The sequence below is a fragment of the Acinonyx jubatus genome, chromosome A1 (genome assembly GCF_027475565.1).
Source record: "Acinonyx jubatus isolate Ajub_Pintada_27869175 chromosome A1, VMU_Ajub_asm_v1.0, whole genome shotgun sequence".
NCBI classification, from domain to species: domain Eukaryota; kingdom Metazoa; phylum Chordata; class Mammalia; order Carnivora; family Felidae; genus Acinonyx; species Acinonyx jubatus.
In genome coordinates, this window is record NC_069380.1 from 199,551,513 (window position 1) to 199,573,278 (window position 21,766).

Consider the following 21,766-nt stretch of genomic DNA (forward strand, 5'->3'; position numbering starts at 1 on the left):
TTTAATACCCTATGGGTAATAATCCATTTACTTTGTAGAATAATCCTTTGAAGTAAGTGCTATTAATATATTGACATTAGAATAAAGACATTGAATTACTGATATAATAACTAATTTGCTCAAGGTCATACCTCTAGTTAAGTATGGAGCATGGGGTTGAATTCAAGGACTAGTAAAATTTCGTGAAAAAAGATACAGGTAAGAAAAAAAAGTCACTGATTTGTGGAAGTTTATATATGATAGATACTATTTTCTTGATGAAGCAGTATTTAAATTAATCTTCTAAGAGTAAAAGGAGGTGTTGGTAATTTTACAGTTTATCTTAGAATTTAGTGAATTACATGTTCAAGTAAACTGTTGGACTTACAAATCACAGAAACAGATGAATAAGTTTATAACGTAATCTATGCTATTGGATTAAATTCCCTGCAATGATATTACTTAGATAAATCTATTCATTGAACATGTTTGCCAGCATAAATGCCTTTCTTTGGGTGCATGCATGTAGAGAATCATCTTTATTTTCTTATTAGAATACCTCAACCAAATGCCAGAAATTGGGCTGGGAGTGAGGAGGATAGGTTTTTAATGTTTTGCTTTCTTGTAGATGATGAGTGCAATTTCACAAGCATATCTAATTTACCTTTATGGTTTGCCATCCTTAAAGAAACTTGTTACTCTCTTGTTACTCTCAAATAGGACTGGTGAGTTACTAGAAATTGCTCAGAGCAACGACTTCTTTTTTTTTTTCCCCACTAAGGGGAAAGTAACCAAGAGGAGCCAGACACTGGATGTATCTTTTACAGCTGGTACGCACGTAGTTTAGCAGTTTATATTTGATTTATCTGTATGCTGCTCAGTAGAGCTTAGCATTTTTTTAAAAACAAAATGTGATGTGAGGTTAGCAAGATCACTCATAAAAGTAGATCTGAAGAAAGAGTCTGAATTCTCTTTGAATTTCCACCTGAGCTATTTAAATGCTGACCCACTGGCAGGTGCTTACATGAACACTGGATACTGTTCTTTGACACCATCTTGGACAAAAATAAGCCTTTCTTTGGGTTTTGCACACTCCAAGGGAAACCAGAAAATGTAAGGAGGTCCCAGACGCAAAGATCAGCAAGGCTATAAAAGGACAAACAGCCCAAGGTACCAAATGTTTCTTCTCTAGTTGGAAATTTTGTGCAGAACATGAAAGATGAAAGTGAGATCAGGAATGAGTAAGGGCTGCACTGAAACAAAACAAAACAAAACAAAACAAAACAAAACAAAACAAAACAAAGCAATTGCAGACTTTTAAAATAAAAAGGAAATGTGAATTTTGTGAGAATGTATTTTCACATCTTTATTGCCTTCTTCCAGGTCCCCTGTATTTTGACAACATTCTTATGGAGTTCTTAAGCAAATGACATCAGGCATTTCTGAAGAAAATACTTTCTTAAGGTGGCTTTAAAAATTTTTTTTAAAAAAAGATTTGAGTGTAGAATGAAAACATTTTGGCTGTTAACATTTCTGTTAGGTATTTGTATCAATTTCCTTTCCTTAAAGCAGTAGTTTCTCTGCATGTACATTCATGCACACTTCTTCTTTACCTGTATTTTTTAAGTCTTTGATGTGAAATAAATTTAAGTTTATCCAAAATGCTTTTTCTATAATATGGGCTGGATGTATTAAAAACTTGCGATAAGGATTTGAAATGATTATTTAATTAGAAAAAATGAAGTAATACTTCACTTCAAAAGTGAAGTAGTCTTTTTAAAAACATTCCATATATCGCGTTGAAATAACAAATGTGCAAACTTTAGCTCATAGTCTGTTTAATTGCAGAAGTAAGTAGTTACTTGTGTGGTGGTTTGCTTAATTTTACGGCAGGGCAGCAACTTCTGGAGATGAATCATGAGTTTTTGAATGAAGGTAACCCCCCAGTCTTTCACTCCTAATTGGAAACACAATCCAGGATATACTGGTGGGTCAAGACTCACTCTGGCCAATGAAATGTAAAGAGAAGTCTGCTGGAAGTGGGTGGTCTTTTGCAAAGGCTTTGATTTCTTGATAATGAGGGCAGATACAGCTTTCTTCTTAACACCCTCTTCCAGCCTTAAGCAAGATCTTAATGCCTGAAGCCCCAGTGGTCATATCTGGCCAAGAGACAACAAGGATTAGGATGAAAAGCCAACAAGATAATAACCTGAAAATAGAAAGTGCCTGTGGCCTTGAAAGCATTCATGAGCAGCTAACCAAACAAGACCTGCTAACCAAACTGCTTATTTTGGGGCTTCTTAGATATGAAAATAAACCTTCGTTTATTTAAGTCAATATTAGTTTAGCTGCTGCTTCTTTTTTTTTTTTTTTGTTTATTTATTTATTTTGAGAGAGAGAGAGAGAGCACATGAGGGAGGGGCAGAGAGAGGGAGAGAGGGAGAGAATCCCAAGCAGGCTCCCAGCTGTCAGCACAGAGCCCCACTCGGGGCTGGATCTCAAGAACTGTGAGATTGTGACCTGAGCTGAAAGCAAGAGTCGGATGTTTAACCAACTGAGCCATCCAGGTGCCCCACTCACCATAATGTTTCTGAGATTCATTCAGTACATTGCAAATATTGGGCTTGTTCTTTTTTTACTGTTGAGTCCATTGCATGGATATACCACAGTTTGTTTAATCATTTACCTATTAAAGGACATTGGATTGTTTCCAGTTTTGGAGGATTATGGGTAGAGCTGTCGACAACATTTGTGTAAACATATGTTTTTATTACTCTAGGGCAAATACTCAGGAGTGGGAGGGCTGGGTCATATTTCATCTTTCACTTTTAAGATACATGGTGAATATATATTTCACTTTGTTAGAAACCGTCACATGCTTTCTAGAGTAGCTGTTTCATTTTGCATTCCTACAACGATGTATGAGCGTTGCTTTTGTTCCACATTCACAGCAGCACTTGATATTATTGAAATGCTTAAATTTTAAATAATTTTAGTATGTAATAATCACAATATACCTTTTCATTTATTTAGGCCATTTAAAGTTTTTTTTGTCAGTGTTTTTTAGTTTTCATCATGCTGATGTTTTATTAGGTTCATACCTAATAACTTCATATTGGAGATATTGTAAATATGATTTAAAAAAATTTGGTTTCCAATGGTTCTAATTTCCAGTTGCTGGTATGTAGAAATATGATTGGTGTATGTTTTCCTTCTATCTTGTGACATTACTTAGTTCACTAAATTAGTTCTAGGAATTTTAAAAAATAGATTTCTTAGAATTTTACATAGACAGTCATGTTACCCATGAGTAGTAAGAGTTTTATTTCTTCCTTTCCAATCTGTATGCCTTTAATTTCTATTTCTTGTGTTATTGTGCTGATTAGGACTTTAGTGAGATGTTGAGTAGAAGTGGTGAGAGCGGACACCCTTGTCTTGCTTCCAGTGTTAGGTGGGAATCATTTCGTTTTCACCTTTAAGTAAGATATTAGATGTAGATTTTTTAAAAAGGTATTAAAAAATAAGATTGAAGAAGTTCCTTTATATGCTGAATTACATGAGAGTTTTTATCATGCATGGATTTTGAATTTTGTCAAATGCTTTTTCTGCATTAAATATCATAATGTGTTTTTTCCCCTTAAACTGTTAATGTGGTGGATTGATTGATTTTCAAACATTGAACCAGACTGTGCATGCCAGGGGTAATTCTACACTTGATTGTGGTTCACTCTTCTTTTTATGCATTGCTATATTTAATTTGTGAATATTTCCTGAGGATTTTTCCCTCTTTGTTCATAAAATATGTTGGTAGGTAGTTGTATTTTCTTATCCTGTCTTTTCTCACTTTTAGTGTCACATTAATGCTAGGGTTCATAAAGCGAATTAGGAAGTGTTCTATACTCTTCTGTTTTCTGGAAGATGTTGTATAGGATTGGTGTTATTTCTTTCTTAAATGTTTTTTAAGAAATCACCAGTAAAACAACCCAGACTTCTTTTTCAGAAGGTTTTAAACTACAGATTCAATTTCTTTGGTAGTTTATAAAGCTATTCAGATTATTTATTTCATTTTGAGTGAGTTTTGATAGCCAATGACTTTCAAGGAATTAGTCCATTTCATCTAAGTTGTTGAATTTCCATGTATAGAGTCGTTTATAGTATTCCCTAATTGCTATTTTAATATCTGCATGCTCTGTAGTGGTATCCTTTCTTTTACCCCCCATGTTGGAAATTCTTGTCTTCTTTCATTTTTTCTTTGTGAGCCTTGCTAGAACTTACATTTTTTTATTCATATTTTCAAATAACTGGTTTTTAGTATCTTTGATTTTCAGAATTGTTTTTGATTTTTTATTTCAATGATTTCTTCTTTTATTTTTATTATTTCCTTTCTTCTAATTTTTTTGGTTTCATATTGCTTTTTTTTCCAGTCCCATAGAGTGGAAACTTAGGTTATTGATCTGAAGTTTTCTTTTCTTTCTTTCTTTTTTAAAAATTTTTTTTAATGTTTTTATTTATTTTGATAGAGAGAGAGAGAGACAGAGCATGAGCAGGGGAGGGGCAGAGAGAGAGGGAGATACAGAATCTGAGGCAGGCTCCAAGCTCTGAGCTGTCAGCAAAGAGCCCAACGCAGGACTTGAACTCACAGACTGTGAGATCATGACCTGAGCCGAAGTCAGACGCTCAACCGACTGAGCCACCCAGGCGCCCCTGAAGTTTTCTTTTCTAGTATAAGCATTTAATACCGTAAATTTCCCTTTAAGCACTGCCTTATTTGCATCTGATAAATTCTGATAATATGTAAATTCATTTCCATTTAGTTCAAATTATTTTCTAATTTCCCTTGAGGCTTACTCATGGAACCATGAATTATTTAAAAATGAGTTGTTTGGTTCCCAAGCATTGGAGACTTTACCCTTGAATCTTTATATTATAGATTTTAGTTTAATTCCATTATGAACAGAGAACATACTTGGTATAGTTTCATTTCCTTTAAATCTGTTAAGATTTACTTAATAGTTTAGGATATGTTCTATTTAGCAGCTGTTCCACATGCATTTGAAAAGACTAGGTGTTATGCCTTCATTGGAAGGAATCTTCTATAGATTTCAATTATATCCTATGGGTTGATGATGTTATTCAGTTCTATAACCTTGCTCATTTTCTGTTTACTAGATCACTGATAAAGTAGTGTTGAAGTCTTCAACTACATCCATGAATTTGTCTAGTTTTCATTTAATTTTTGTCAGTTTGGTTCATGTATTTGAAGATTTGTGGTTAGATGAATACACATTTAGGATTGTTAAGTTTTCTTGCTGAATGGATTCTTCTATCATTAAGTAATGTCCCTCTTTATCCCTAATTTTCTTGGCTCTGAAGTCTACTTTGATAATAATATAACCACTTCAGCTTTCTTTTGATTAGTTTTTCATGGTATTTGTTTTTTTTTTATCCTATTACTTACAACCTACGTATAATATTGATTTCAAGAGAGTTACATGCCAATAGCATAGAGCTGTGTTGTTTTATTTCAAATCCTTATTGACAGCGTCAAATAAGTGTCAATCTTTATATGGTATGTTTAGATCATTTACATTTAATAATTAAGTATTGACACATTTGGAATTAGGGCTACCACTTTATATTTGTTTTTTGATAATTCCTTTTATTTTTAATTTTTCTGTCTCCCCTTGCTTATCTTCTTTTGGGTTATTTGAACATTTTTTTTTTTTACTATTTCATTTTATCTGTTGTGTTTACTATATTGTTTTGAATGTTTTTTAAAAAATATTTATTTTTGAGAGAGAGAGAGGGAGAGAATGGGGGAGGGGCAGAGAGAGAGGGAGAGAGAGCATCCCAAGTAGGCTTCACAGTCTCAGCACAGAGCAGAACTTGGGACTTGATCTCACGAACTCAGATCATGACCTGAACTGAAATTGAATCGGACGCTTACCCACTTAACCAACTGAGCCACCCAGGTGCCCCTTGAATGGATTTTTTAATTGGTTGCTTTAGTGTGTAAAAATACATACTTAAGTTTTTACAGTTTATTGGGGATCAATATTTTATTACCTCAGATGTGATACGGAAACCTTATTTTTATGCAGGTTCTTTAACCCCTACCCTTTATTTTGCAGTTATCTTACATGTTATATGTACATGTATTGAAAGGTCTATCAGAAAATGTAGTTTTTTCTTTTAGCCATCAGACATGTATTAAAGAACTCAAGAGGGAAAGCAATAATCTATATTTACTGAAATGTTACCTATTTCTATTGCTTTTCTTTCCTTTCTGATACTCAAAACTGCCTTCTGATAACATTTTCCTGTGCCTTGAAGTGCTTCTGTTAGTAATTATTTTAAAGCTTTTTTGCTAGCTCTGAATTTTCTAAGTTTTCCTTCATTTGTGAATGTATTTCACCTTTTCTATAAAATATTTCTGCTGTATGCAGAAAGCTAGGTCACGAGTTCTTTTCGTTTAGCACTTTACAAACGTTTCACTTCCTTCTGACTATTGTTGTTTCTGACTAGAAATCCTCAGTTTTTTTTTTTTTCCAAATCACTATTTTATTAGAAGTAATGTAACATTTTCCTATGGCTGCTTTCAAGATTACTTGTTTATCTTTGGTTTTCGGCAGTTTGATTATTATGGATATTGGACATGGTTTTTTTATGTGTGTGTTTATCCTGTTTGGGCTTTTCTCAGCTTCTTGAATCTGTAATTTTAAGTTTCACCAAGTTTGAGATGTGTTTATCTCTTATTTCTTTAAGTATATTTTTTATACCACATTTTTTCTACTCTTTTTCTGAGACTTCAGTGACACAAATGTTAGACCTTTTGGTATTTCCCCACAGTTTCATGTCTGTTCATGTTTTAAATAAATTGTTTTCTCTCTGTTAAGAAAACTGCATAGTTTCTGTTGATCTCTTTTCAAGTTTATTCACTTTTTTTCTGTCAGCTCTATCCTAATATTGAGCCCATCAAGTAATATTTTAAAATTTTGGTTATTATTTTAGTTTGAAACTTTCCATTTGCTGTTTCTTTAGAACTTCTATTTCTTTGTAGTGCCTTTCTAGTTTCTGTTGATTTCAAGAGATTTTTGTCTTAATTTTTTGTAACATTTAAAAAATAACTGCATTGAAGCCTTTGTCAAACAATTCCCGCATCTCTGTCAACTTGGTGTTGGCATATGTTGATTGACTTTTTACATGCAAATTGAGATTTTCCTGGTTGTTGTATTCCAAGTAATTTTGGATTGTATTCTGGACGTTTTGCATATTATGTTATGAGACACTGAGTCTTTTTAAATTCTATGAGGAATGTTGACATTTTTGTATTAGCAGGCAAAATACCCAATGGCCTTCAAACCACAAGCCCCAGTTGGTACTCCCTTGGCTATGATTACGATGTCAATTCTGTTTTCAAAGCCTTTTCAGTGCTATTTGTGTCTGCCCCATGTGTGTGCTAGTTAGGGGCCAATCTGAGACTTGGAGAGTATATATATCTTAGTTCAGTTTTCAGAGTCCATTTAGGGTCAAAACCATATATGCACAGCTCACTGGTAAGTTTAGTAGCCCGTAAGTTAATTTATAAGGTTTCTTTTCCCAGATTCTCCCTCTGCAGTCTCACTGGTATGTTCTGATGCCCTTGGAGTCCTATGGCTTGAAATAGGAGATTTTATTTACTCTTATAAATAGTATAGTTCTGGCTTATTAAATCCACTGGGTTGATAAGGAATTTTTAAATTATGAGGTAATTTAAGGAATAAGGAAATTTCATATTACTTAAAAATATTGGGATACTTCCTTGTAAGAATTACTGTAAAAATTGTCATTGTGCTCTACCGATAGGATATGTCAGTTGGCTCTTGCTATACATCAAGCTCTTGCTATCTTTTTCATACTTTCTCCAACATACTTTCTTTGAAGTTATTTTATTAAATTATTTTTGTGACACTTGAAGGCAGTATGTCTTATGGTGTCCATCACATCAATAATAAAGACAATTAAGGTAACTTGTAACTAATACAACTAAAGATAACTAGTGTGCTATAATATAGTTTGATACACCACCTCAAAGCTTCTATTATTTCTAATACATAAATAATATGTATTATTATGTATTGTATAAATATGTATTTATTTACTAGGAGTAGAAGGAAAATTAGATGTTTATTTTTATAGTAAATATTTATTAAATATATTAAATATATTTATTACATATATTAAATATACATATATTAAATATATTATTACAGTAATTATTTATTAAGTAAATAATATATATTATCATGTATTATACTGTTACGTATTATGTAAATACATATTTTTATTTTCTAAGAAAGGAATGGAAAATTAGATGTTTATTATAATAAACAATTATTACATATATTAAATATATTATTACAATAATAATTGTTTATTACATAGATAATATGTATTATTATATAATACTATGTATTCTATAAATATGTGTCTATTTACTAGGATTGGAATGGAATATTAGATGTTTATTATTACAAAGAGTTATTGCCCTGTAATAATGATACATGAAGTCAGCTTAAAATTCTGTATATTTTAATTTGAAACTTTGTATGTTACAGTAATCTGAACCTTGTTTAAAACAGCTTCCAGGGGCTCCTGGGTGGTGCATTTGGTTAAGCTTCCAACTCTTGGTTTCAGCTCAGGTCATGTTCTCATGGTTCTGTGAGTTTGAGCCCCTTATCGGGCTTTGCACTGATGATGCAGAGCTTGCTTAGGATTCTCTCTCTCTTTCTCTCTCAAAACAAATAAATAAAACTTAAAAAAAATAAATCAGCTTCCATTTCAGTTTAGTAGGGGGTCATGTCAACTTTATTATAAAACATTTAACTCAACAAGCACCCTTTTATTTTAGGTTTGCAAGACTTGTCAGTTAATGAACAAACACTATTTTACTGAGTGTCTTATCTGTTATACACTGTGCTAGTCTCTGAGCACACAGCAAGGAAGAAACTAGAATTAGCCTCCTGCCCTCCTGGCACTTAGAGGAAGAATATTTTTAAAGAAACAATTACAAGAGTATGATAGAAGTACAGGATGGTTTGGTAGCCCAAATATGAGAGTTGAAGGGATCTTAAAGGCTGTACCCCAAATCTTTGCTAAGTGGTCTTTTGGCCTGTGATTGAATTTCTCATGATGAGAAGTCCACAATCTGCTGAGTCACCCAGTCCAGTTACTCCTGGAAGAATTGGACAGTTTGTAGCTGGCGAAGTTGAAGTGCCTCACTCTCAGTGTATTTGAGTATAGTGTTGAGATAGGTGACAAGATACCTGAGTAGAATCCATGTGTCACCATATGCCTTAGCCGTTCAATTCTTTGACACTTGTGGAAAATGATTTTTCATTTCTATAGAAAATGCTATTGTTAAGTCAACATTTTAGGGAGAGGACTTTCTTCTATGTGTCTGATCTCTACGCCATATGTTGAGAATCATATTTCTTATGTCACTTATCACTTGTGGCAATTTATACATTATCATACTTTTTATATAAAATAGTACTGGTTCTCTTTCCCAGCACTTTCCCAGTGCTACCGTGGTAGGACTACAGTGTCAGGTTTAAATTTGTTACTTCCCTCTTGATTATATCCGTCAGAATTTAATAAAGTATGTGGTGTTCACATGCAGTGACCGTGCAAAAGAATTTGTCCTATAGCCTCAGACAACAGTCATTTGTTGTTTGGAGGGAGTCATTAATTTTATCTGACAGATTGAAGATGGTATGGGAATTAAGGTGCAGCCTACAGACCACCTGTCTCAGCTGACTTAACCAATGACATCATTCTGCTTTCTACTGTCCAATCACATTTGTTCTGAATCTCTGACCAACACATGCCAGTTCCAGAAGATACTTTTGCAAATGACCTGAATCATGACTGATAACATTTGTGTCTGAGGTTTCTATCTGTCCTGCATGATAAATAGAGGTTGAAACTGATTAATGTTTTATAGTCTGTGTTCACAATTACTAGGGGGAAGTAATCACAAGTCACAATTCATTGAAGAGGACCTGGTGTTTCCTAATGTGATTTAGATCGCCTCTCTCTTAAAAAAAAAGTGCATCTTTTCTTTCAGGAAGAGCCCCAGTGAATAAGACACCCATATACCTTTCCAATTTATTGTAGTTAAGTTGGCTGAAGTGTGTCCTAGTTTTAAGCCATTAGACCAGGTATTATGTTATTTGTTTAATAACCTCTACTAAAATGACGATGTTAATATGAATGAAGGACACTTCAGCAGCACTCATAGCTGCTGAGAGTACCATGCTAATTAGGTTTCGTGACTGACTGACTTCTCCAGTAAAACATGAATCTGGGAAAGGAAAGACATATCTGGTTTTTTTCGGCCTGGAAGATAAACCATTATAGAAAAAATTTAAAGGTTTATGCAAGCATGCACAAACTTCCCATAAATAGAGGAAATGAATTAATGGTAAGAGAGAAAGAGGAGGGCATGAAGCTAAATATTACTATCATCATATTATTACTGACTTGCGATCAATGTAGAAAAATGATCATTAGTTAATCTTATGGAAAGTCAGTATTTAGTGAGGACTCATTATGTTTAAGGCAGTGAGAACAAGAGAGACAAACTTCCTGCGCTAAAGATTCATACGATGGAGTCGAGAATACAGATATTTATCAATTTAGGAAGAGTCCACGGGGATATGTGAAAAGAGTAACAAAACCAACAATGGGGAGTCAAGACAGGCCTCTCTGAGGCTGACAGTGGCCAGACTGAGACCTGAAGGCGGGGAAGAGGAGGTTAGTATCTCATCTGTACAGTTCTGGTTCAGATTTCCAAGCAGACTTCACCTGGTGTTATCTGACCTCACAGTTTTCTGTTGGAATAATTATGGCATTCAGTTTTCAGGTCAACTGTTGATCTAAAGATGAGCATGATAGAAGCTGAGGAAATTATTGTATTTCCCTTGAATTTTTCTTAATGTAACTGAGGAGTACAAGTTCTTTTGCTTTTAGGATATCAAGGCATGACCAGTGGTACCCATACTACCTATTTCCCCAAGTAATGAAGAGAATCTACAACACCATCGACAGCATTCACTCACTGCAGAGCAGGTAGGGCTCCATCTCTGGAGCCCTGGAGGCCTCAGTATCATCCTCTGGCACATGATCTTTACGCAGAAATCTTTAGATTGTGTCTATGTCATGCTTCTCAAGCTGTGTATGTTTAGGTATAGAAAGCCAGAACTAAGCATGATTACCTTTGAGGACATTGATTTCATTCAAAGATGTATAGAAAGGGTTAATAATTGAATTTGTAGGTAGCCAAAACCATATTTACATTAAAAGAAACACTGATATGGTAAGGAGTAGAATACAAATCTTGCATTTTTTAAATGTTATACTGACACTTTAAGTGTCTCAAATTTTAGGTGGTGCCTTTGGGCTATGCCCCTAGGCTCCCTGAGGGCTGTATTAAATTTTCTAGGCCACAAACTCAATGGAAAATTTTAGGAGGATTATCTTTGGTGCTTTTTGATTAAAGAAATAATAGTCTATATATGTGCATTTTAACTCCACATCCTTGTTTTAAGTAAAGACTTCTCTGTTTCTTCTCTGACAATGTGGATATTTTCTTTGGTCTTCTCTAGAGGTATGACCAAAGGCTCATGTGGGGGAAACCTTGAGTCTAAACAGTTCCTGTGGGCTACAGCCCCAACTCAAGTAATTTTCCATTTCTAATTAGTAGCAGGGAATTCAAATTAGAAAAAGCCTAGCAGATGTTATAGTTTCTCCCAAGGATCTAGTGTAAAAGTGCTTACCAAGGATTTTAATGTTATTTAATTTAAAGTCTTCTTGTCTCTTCCTTTGAATACTCTTCCAAGAATCTATTAAATAACTACACTTAAACATATTTAAGTGATTCCTAAACATTTCCAAAGCTATTTACTAAGTAGACCTGCAGATTCAAATTGTTATTTTTATTCAATACTGGATCATAACCATATGATCATAAGCCATTAATTTCTCATTTCTGTAAATTGGAGGAAGAAATTAAATAGTGTTACATTAAACACAGGTGAAGGTTGAAGTCTCAAAATTGAAGCTAGGACATCTCATGCTATTAGGAAGATAAGGTTATACACACAGCATCTGAAAAAAATACAGTGAAAAACTCCTTAAAATGTACTTTCTTATAGTATTCAGTATATATGATTTGTGAAGACAAAATTTGAAATAAAAATTTCAGAAAATTGAGTCTAGGGATATAACCAAACTACTCATTCACTGACCAAAATTTATTTATTTATTTTTAAATGTTTATTTATTTTTGAGAGAAAGAGAGAGGCAGAGCATGAGCATGGGAGGGGCAGACTGAGGGAGACACAGAATCTGAAGCAGGCTCCAGGCTTTGAGCTGTTAGCACAGAGCCTGGTGCAGGGCTAGAACTCACGAGCTGCGAGATAATGACCTGAACCGAAGCCAGATGCTCAACTGACTGAGCCACCCAAACACCCCTCACTGACTAAAATTTAAAAGGTAGGTATAGGCTTCAACAAAATCAGACAGCAGTGGAAGCTTAGCTCCCTTAGTATATCATAGGTGGATTTTAAAAAGTGCAAAGTGCATATTAAAACACAGTATTTTTCTACCTTGCATAATCATTTCACTGGGGCCTTGTCTTCATTTGCTTTTGGTATCCAGAATTCAATGCAGAATTATTTGTCATAAGCTTCAAGTAAATAGTCAATTATTTTTCAAGGAAAAATTTCAGTATTAATGGCTGGATTCACACACAAGTGAAAAGTTCCTCAAAGTTATTAATCTTTTAATAATATGAATAATCTTCCTTAAACTATTTTTCCTTTGGCTTAGTTCTTAATCCTTGTGTTTGCATGTTAAATTTTCTTAAATGGTACATATTTATTTATATATTAATTCCTTATCATAAACAGTTTTCACTATTTAATCTCTGTTGGCATGAATATGGCATGCATTCTCTCAGCTCATTTAACCAGAAAAAAATCAGCCATAATTTTCCTCAAATTGTTGGGAAACTTTAAGGTCATTTCTACATGATGCTGACCAAGAAGTTGACATCAGATCCAGGAGTTTGAGGAACTACACCTGGGAAGTCATAGATAATAACTTCAACCAATGTCATCCTCTTTCTTACCTGATATAATTGGAATATAGAATTATGTTAGTTTCAGGAATATAACATAATAATTTGTTATTTGTATATATTGCAAAATGACCACCACATTAAGTCTAGTTAATGATCATTCTTTAATTTTTTGAGTATTCACACTGCCTCCAGAAAACTGTTACAGTTCTTTAGCAGAATGTGCTCTTCTTATCAGATCCCCAGTCTTTGTGTAGCTTTGTAGACTCCTCTCCCCCTCTTTCCATTTCATACTCAGTGCCCCACTCACCCTGAGTGTGCTGTTCCCAACCTTTCCATGCCGTCTCAAGAGTCTGCAGTGATGCTTATCACTCTGCCAACAGTACCTTCCCTGCTTGTGTATTATTTGAGCCCCTATATAAGCATCAGTCCTCATGGAAATATTTGCCTGACATTAGTAGGCAGAATTATAGTTTTCCTCTCCTGTGCCAAGTGTTTTACTACCTACCATTGGTACTATCTTCATTGTAAATTACAATAATTATATATGTATTTACATACCTTTATATAGACTGTTGGACTGTGAAGTCAGGGGCTTTGTTTTATTTTTATTTTTATTTTTCAACCTTAGTGCTTCAATTTTTGAGACATGTAATACAGGATTATTTTTCCAACATTTTATTATGAAAATATGCAAATATACAGAAAAGATGAAAAGTTGATATAATTAGCACATATATCCACAACTTACACTCAGTGATTTTTATATTTGCTATATTTGCTTTATCTATATTATCACCTATAACTTTCTGTCTCTCTTGATGTATATGTATATTTATTTTTTATTAGAATCATTAACAAATAAGTTGCAGATATCATGACACTTTTTTAACAAATACTTTAGTTGGTATTTACTAAAATAAAGACTGTTCCCCCACAAACCCAAATCATTATTACACTTAACAAAAATAACGTAATTTCCTAATATCACCTAACACCCAGTCCATAATTAAAATTTCCCTAGTTGGTCCAAAAACTTGGGAGTTTTTTTTAGGCAGCTTATTACTAAATTTTTGATCAAATAAGTGAATCCTGAAACCCAATATTGGCACAGCTTGAATGTTTTTTTAGGGAGAGAAATATGGAATGCATATTTGATATTTGAAATTCTGTTTTTTGAAATGTCAGATTAAAGCTGATAGTTATGGCAGTTGGCATGAAGCATGTAGGATTCAAGATTATAATTGAAAGCTTAATTAAAGCAGAGCAATATAGCTGCATTGGCACTTACTGCAGCAACAGAAAAGCCTTTGAAGTCAGCCCTAAAAGAGAGAATGGCATGTATCAGTCCTGGTAGTTATAAAGGCTAAAGGCATAAAGGCATAAAGGCATCTGCTGCTATTGTAAAGATATAAGGCAATGGAAGGTCATGGAGTTTAGACATCATCTAGCTAAGCTATTCTTCTTTAATGCTGTACCATAAAATTTCCTGGTTGTATATAAATTGTGGCAGCACATGCAAAGTCTCAGGTCATTTCGTACCATTAGCTTACCTAAAATTGCTTACTGCAGTCCTACATTCTAGATCATTGCCATTTACTGACGACTGAAGAAAAATTTTTAAGAGATCCATGCATAAAGTGCTGTGTAGCTTTTATTAAGGGAAGCTTCAGTCTTGTTCCCAGAATTTTCCATTCCAGCCCCTCCATAGCCTTTGCTATCATCAGCAGATGCTTTTTGTGATTCTTCCTTTGTTATTTTTCTTACTGCTGTGATTCAAGGTGGAAATTGCCATCACATGGTAACCCTGCTAGAGGAAAGTACCTCATTAGCAATATTTTCCACAGACACCAAGATAGAATAAAGGAAAATCAGAACAATATAGTACCAAAGATCAGTAGTGAAACTGCAAGATTTAAAGAATAAAACAGCTCAGGATGTGAAAGCATTAACCTTTGGGTGATGACTTTGGAAAAATCACTTCTCTACCCTTCAGTTTCCTCATCCGTTAAATGGAAACAAAACACTCGTATCTCCCAGAATGCTTACAAGGGAGAATCGTATGAGGCCTATCTATGAGTGTTCTTCAAACTAAAGCAGCTCCATATATACACACAAAATATTATTAACTTATTTCTAGAGACTTAGAGTCTTATTTACCTCTGATCTATTCTAGTCCTCAGGCATGACAAGGAGTCTGGCTTGTTCCCTTTAAAAATGTTTACGTGAACATAGCTAAACAGCCTCAGCCATTTTATTCTGGAAACTCTTTAGGGGAGTTAAGCAGGTGATGACATTTCTCCATATATTTTCTTGAATCATGAGGCTTGGGTATTCTAAATTATCAGAAAGTATAGTTTATTTTCTAGTTATCAGGAGTATTGCACTCAAAGCAAATCCATCTGTTTCAAATCAAAGCACATACTTGAAGCTGTGGGGACAGAGGGACATTGGTTTTATTTTTAGTCTGTGTGCCCAGATCTCTACTGAGAAGAACCCCTAGGTAGCATTTGCTTGGATGCTTTCACTGGACTGTTTATTCGTTGCTGTAATAGATTGGTTACTCACTGCTCTCTACTAAGAACAGCTTAGGTTCTGGAAAGAGAACCATTATGCAAGGTTCTAAACCCCCAAACTGGATAAAACTGGATATTACTGATTCAGCACACAATTAGTGGCTTTCTGTATGAAGATAATAGGGATAGGCACCATGGAAAGAATATAAGACAGACACAGGCCTTACCCTCAAAAGGTTTGTAGTTTAGTGGGAGAGTTAGCTGAATACATGGATAAATGTAAAACATGAAATTTTGTGAAGAGAGGTTTAAATCAAGTTCTTTCAAAGAGAAATTCTCATAATTTTTACTTCCTACATTGAAAAATTCTCTTCAGCTAGCCCTGATCCTCTTCTTACTGTCCTAAATGTAAATTCTTCTGAAGAGATGTGCTATACAGAGAAAACCTGTTTCCTGTCCCCTCATTGGACACTCAAACCACTTGTGCTAGCTTTTGGCATAGGAGAGCAAGTAGAGGCATAATGAAGAGAGAATTTAGAGCAGAGCTCACTCTTTGGGACAGCAGTTTGGAAAGATGTGGTGATGGGTGTAGGCAATGATATATATTGAGTGCCACTTTATGCCAGATACTAAGCTGTTTATCTTGGGTGAGGAAAGAAAAAATGTTTACATAGTACTATACAGTATTTTACTAAAGTTGGCAGGATTACGTAGATTTTAGACATGAAGAAAGCAGAGACTTACAGAGAGAAGGGTGCCTGCCCAATATCTTATAATTAAAAATTGCGCAAATTACTTTTGAACCAGATCTCTGGGACTCCAAAAATTCTACTCTATCTTCTTGGCAGATGACCGAAGACCAGAGTAATAAGATAGTGGAAAGAGCAAAGGACGAGGACTCCCAGGGACTAGTGAAGCCTGCCTGTTTGGAGGCCCAGAGCCAAAATTTTGAAAACGTACCTGAGCAAACAAAGTTGGGGGTACCTGGAACCAAGACAGTATACTGTAAACTATATTTGTTTATTTTTAATAGACTTATTATTGTGGTAGGTAGACAGAAATACAAATGTTTATGTACAAATGTCTTAATAATAAGCATTAAAAAGCTAAAATATGTAAAGCTTTTAAAAAAGTCTGAGGTGTTTTTTAAGCTTAAACTCATGGCAAATGATTTTGCTATGTGATGGGTAATTTTATTTGTCAGCTTGACTGGGCTAAGGGATGCCCTGGTAGCTGGTAAAACATTGTTTCTAGGTGTGTCTGCGAGGGTGTGTGTGGAAGAGATTAGCATTTGAGACTGAGTAAAGCAGATCACCCTAACCAAAAGTGTGCGGGCCTCATCTAATCCCCTGAGGGCCTGAGGAGAACAAAAAGGCAGAGGAAGGGCAAATTCTTTCTTTCTGCTTGAGCTGAGACATCCATCTTCTCCTGCCCTTTGACGTTGGTGCTCCTGGTTCCCAGGCTTTCAGACTCAGAGAGGGATGTACCCCCTCAGCCTTCTAGTTCTTAGGCCTTCAGACTGGGACTGAATTACACTACTGGCTTTCCTGATTCTCCAGCTTGTAGATGGCAGATCTTGGGACTTAGCCTTCACAACCATGTGAGCCAATTCTTATACTAAATTTCCTCTTAAATAGATCTCTGCATATTCCATTGTTTTGGCTTCTCTGGAGAACCAACTGATAAAGCCAGGATCCTTTATTTGGCCTTGTACTGGATTGGATGTCATATATCCTTCATGCAAATCTTGACGTTGTCATTGTCTTTTACCTTTTTGTAATCACCCACCTCTATGAAATGAGTAGGTTAAACTAGATCAGTGTTTTTTGTTTTTTTTTAAGTTCATGTCATGACCCATTGCTTGACCAAATGAAGCAGAAAATAACAAAATTCATGTCTATAAAAACTTCCATTTTTGTGTTTTACTTGTATGGATTTTGCTGAATATATATAAAATGTATTCCTGAGGGGGATGGGCAAATATTTTTAAACACTGCCTTATGTGATCATGAAGATTGTTGCCAGCTCCAAAATAACTCTGTTCTATCTTTCTCTGAAAATCCAAGAATCCCTTTTCAGATCATATTTTCCTCCTGCGTCTTAACACTGTGGGAATGCCTGCCTTGTGAAATACCTTTGCTTGCTTTCAGGTTCTGCTTTTGTTTGTAAATTTCCCCGGCTTCTTTCTTAACTGTTCTTCCTTCCCCCAACTATGATGCTTCCTGGACCTTTGCTGTCAAGTATCTGCAACTGAAACACTGTTCAGAAGAAACTCATGCTCAGAATCTCAACCATTACACCTAGATGTGAGACCTGAAACCAGAAAACTAAAAGAAAGCATAAGCAATAATTGGCCTTAGCAACATATTTATGGATATGTTTCCTGAGGCAAGGGAAACAAAACAAAAATGATCTATTGAGACTACACCAGAATAAAAAGCTTCTGCGCAGCAAAGGAAACAATCAACAAAATGAAAAGCCAACCTTCGGAATGGGAGAAGAAACTTGCAAGTTACATATCTGATTAAGTGTTAATATCCAAAATATGTAAAGAACTTGTACAACCCAATATCAAAAATCCCCAAATAATCTGATTAAAAAATTCGAAGAGTACCTGAACAGACATTTTTTCCAAATAAGACATACAAATGGCCAACAGACACATGAAGAGATGCTCAACCTCACTAATCATCAGAGAAATGCACATCAAAACCACAGTGAGATATAACCTCATATCTGTCAGAATGGCTACTATTAAAAACATAAGAAATAACAAGTGTTGGTGAGGATGTGGAAAAAAGGGAACCCCCATGCAATGTTGATGGAACATAAATTAGTACAAGCACTGTGGAAGACATTATGGACTTTCCTCAAAAAATTAAAAATAGAAATGCCATGTGATCCAGTAATTCCATTACTGGGTATTTACCCAAAGAAAATGAGAACACTAATTCAAATGTGTGTGTGTGTGTGTGTGTGTGTGTGTGTGTGTGTGTGTGTATACATCCCTATGTTTATTGCAGTGTTGTTTACAGTAGCCAAGATATGGAAGCAACCTAAGTGTCTATAGATAGATGAATGGATAAAGAACATGTTGTGTGTGTATAATGAAATATTAGCCATAAAAAGAATGAAATCTTGCCATTTGTAACAACATGGATGGACATACAGTGTTTTATGCTAAATGAAATAAGGCAGACAGAGAAAGACAAATACCATATGATTTTACTTGTATGTGGAATCTAAAAAGCCAAACAAAGAACAAACAAAAAACCAGACTCTTAAATACAGAGCACAAACTGGTGTTTGTCAGAGGAGAGGTGGATGAGAGAGAGGATGGGTGAAATAGGTAAAGGGGATTAAGAGATACAAAGTTCCAGTTATAAAATAAATAAGGCATGGAGATGAAAAGTGCAGCACAGGGGATACAGCCAATAATATGGTAGTAATGTTATATGGCATCAGCTGGTGACCACACTTAGCGTGGTGAGCACTAAGTAATGTACAGAATTGTCAAATCACTGTGTTGTACACCTGAAACTAACATAATATCATATGTTACTTCATTACACATCAACTGTACTTCAATAATATATTTTAGGAAAAGGAAAAAAAGGAAAAAAAAACTATTAACTACCTTTTGCTCACCTAAACCCTTAGTCACAAACCTTCAAGATTTCTTCCCAAATGTGTCAGTGTCACTACAGATTGAATTTCTCATTCTTCACCTGAAGTATCTTTTCCTTCCTTTACAGGTTCAATTTTAAAATTATAACTTAAGAGATGCTGATTCTTTTTTGAGAAGGGTCACATGAGTTGTTCTTAGTTTTGCAAATATCAGGCAACTAGGCACCTGGTGGAAGATTATAAGTGACCGTTTTTATTCACCTGTTTTTGGTACATGAAGGCTTAGCTCAGTAATTCTCCAAGTGTAGTATCTGGACTAGTGATATTAGCATTACTTAGGGACTTGTGAGTATTATAAATTCTAGACCTCACCTAGACCTATTGGATCTGATAGTGGGGCCAAGCAACCTACTTTTAATAAGTTCTCTAGATATTTCTGATGGACACCGCCTGAATTTTGATAACAACTGCTTCATTCCCTTTAGTATAAAGAAATGGTGCTGTGCCAACTTGCATAAGAAGCCTAGTGCTAATCTGTGGGAAAGAAATTCCGAGATAATCACCTGCACCTTCTGAGACCCGCATGTAGAGGATCATGACAGAGATGGGGATTGCATGAGGGACTATGATTACTTGGTAGAACGTTTAGACTGGTGTTTTATGGTCAACACAAGTTTTTTTTTTTTTAATTTATAATAGCTTTATCGAGATACAATTCACATATCATTGTGAAAAATAATTAAAGACAGTGCAGGTGATACAAACCTTATTTAACAGTTAAGTGGGCAATTTCTATATCCAAGGGTTCAAGGAATTACAAAATGGGTAGAAGACAGGATGCTTTTATGGGAGAAGGCATAAGGAACAAGGAAGAGAAAAACAGGAAATGAATTAGGAATAAGGAAATAAGTACAGAGCCCAGAGTTGGCTTGGTATTCAGGCATGACTGACTGGCTATACTGTGCTTCTGGGCAAGAGAAGTATTTATACAGACATGGAAGTTATCTAAGTTTTGGTCTGTTGATGTGTGACACCCCTGACAGGCTTCCCTTGGGCCTAGAAATGTATTTCAGTACTGTGAAATTTACCCTCTTTAAAGCATATAATTCATGATTTTTAGTATATTCATAACATTGTGCAAACATCACTACCCTATACAAAGATTTATAGAAGCTGACTTTGGTAAAGTATGTGAAATTACACAAGAAGTGTGCTCAAGCCAGAATCTCTAACCCATCAGGGAGTTTTGATAAACAGTGACTGCATGTATGAATATCAGCTAGGTGCACTGTGGAGACAGAACTCACGAGAAGCACCTCACACCTGGGATGGGCAGGAAAAGATCCTTACAGCAGAGGCAACTAGTGTGTTCCAGAAAACTATTTACGACCAACCTTCAACAGAAATCAACAGTGAATGGTAGGATTTGATTATATCTGTTTGCCAAAGGCAGGTCTGATTTATATGTGTTATCCTGGCATAATTATTAATCACATGCCCTTTCACTCACCAAAATGTACTAGCTTAGGTGATAAATCATATGATCACCTTAATTAGGCCTTCTAGTTCTCTGTCTTGGAGATGCTTTCTCTCTGATACTCTGCCTAGCCTTCTCTGCAGCCCCCAATTCCAATTTTCATCTCCGAAGCTCAGTGTGACCACCACTCTGCATTGTTGTCCATCACCATGTGGATACTAGTCCACTAGTCATGGGGAACTTTGGGGATTATTTCACTTTTTTACCTTTGCCACCTCTTGTCCAACATCTTGAAAGTTATATCAGATAATGAGGTTTAGTCTGTTATCTGTCATTTAACCAGGACATTATATCTGTGAGGTTTGTACGTGTCAGTGCTTATAGCAGTAGTTTACTCTTTTTTGTTTAAGATTCCTTGCATGAGTAATATACAACAATAAATTTATTCCACTTTTGAGAGATATTTTGGTGATTCTAGTTTTTGACTATTACAAATGTTGCATATTATTTGGTAGGCAGACAGACGTATTTCCATTGGACATATATCCTGAAGTAGGATTTTTGAGATACGTGTTGTATTGGTCTTCTTTAGATTTTTAAGTAGTTTTCGGAAATAGTTTACCATTTTACCTTCTTCTGCTATCAATTTATGAGCATTTCAAATGCTCACATTCTCACCAACACTTGGTATTGTCAATCCTTTAAATTTTAGCTCTTTTGGTGGTGGTGTTGAAACTCCACAATTTCTTTCTTTCTTTCTTTCTTTCTTTCTTTCTTTCTTTCTTTCTTTCTTTCTTTCTTTCTTTCCTTCCTTCCTTCCTTCCTTCCTTCCTTCCTTCCTTCCTTCCTTCCTTCCTTCCTTCCTTCACATTTATTCATTTTTGAGAGACAGAGAGAGACATAGCATGAGTTGGGAAGGAGCAGAGAAAGAGACAGACACAGAATCCGAAGCTGGCTCCAGGCTCTGAGCTGTCAGCACAGAGCCTGACGCGGGTCCCGAACTCATGGACTGTGAGATCATGACCTGAGCTGAAATCAGACGCT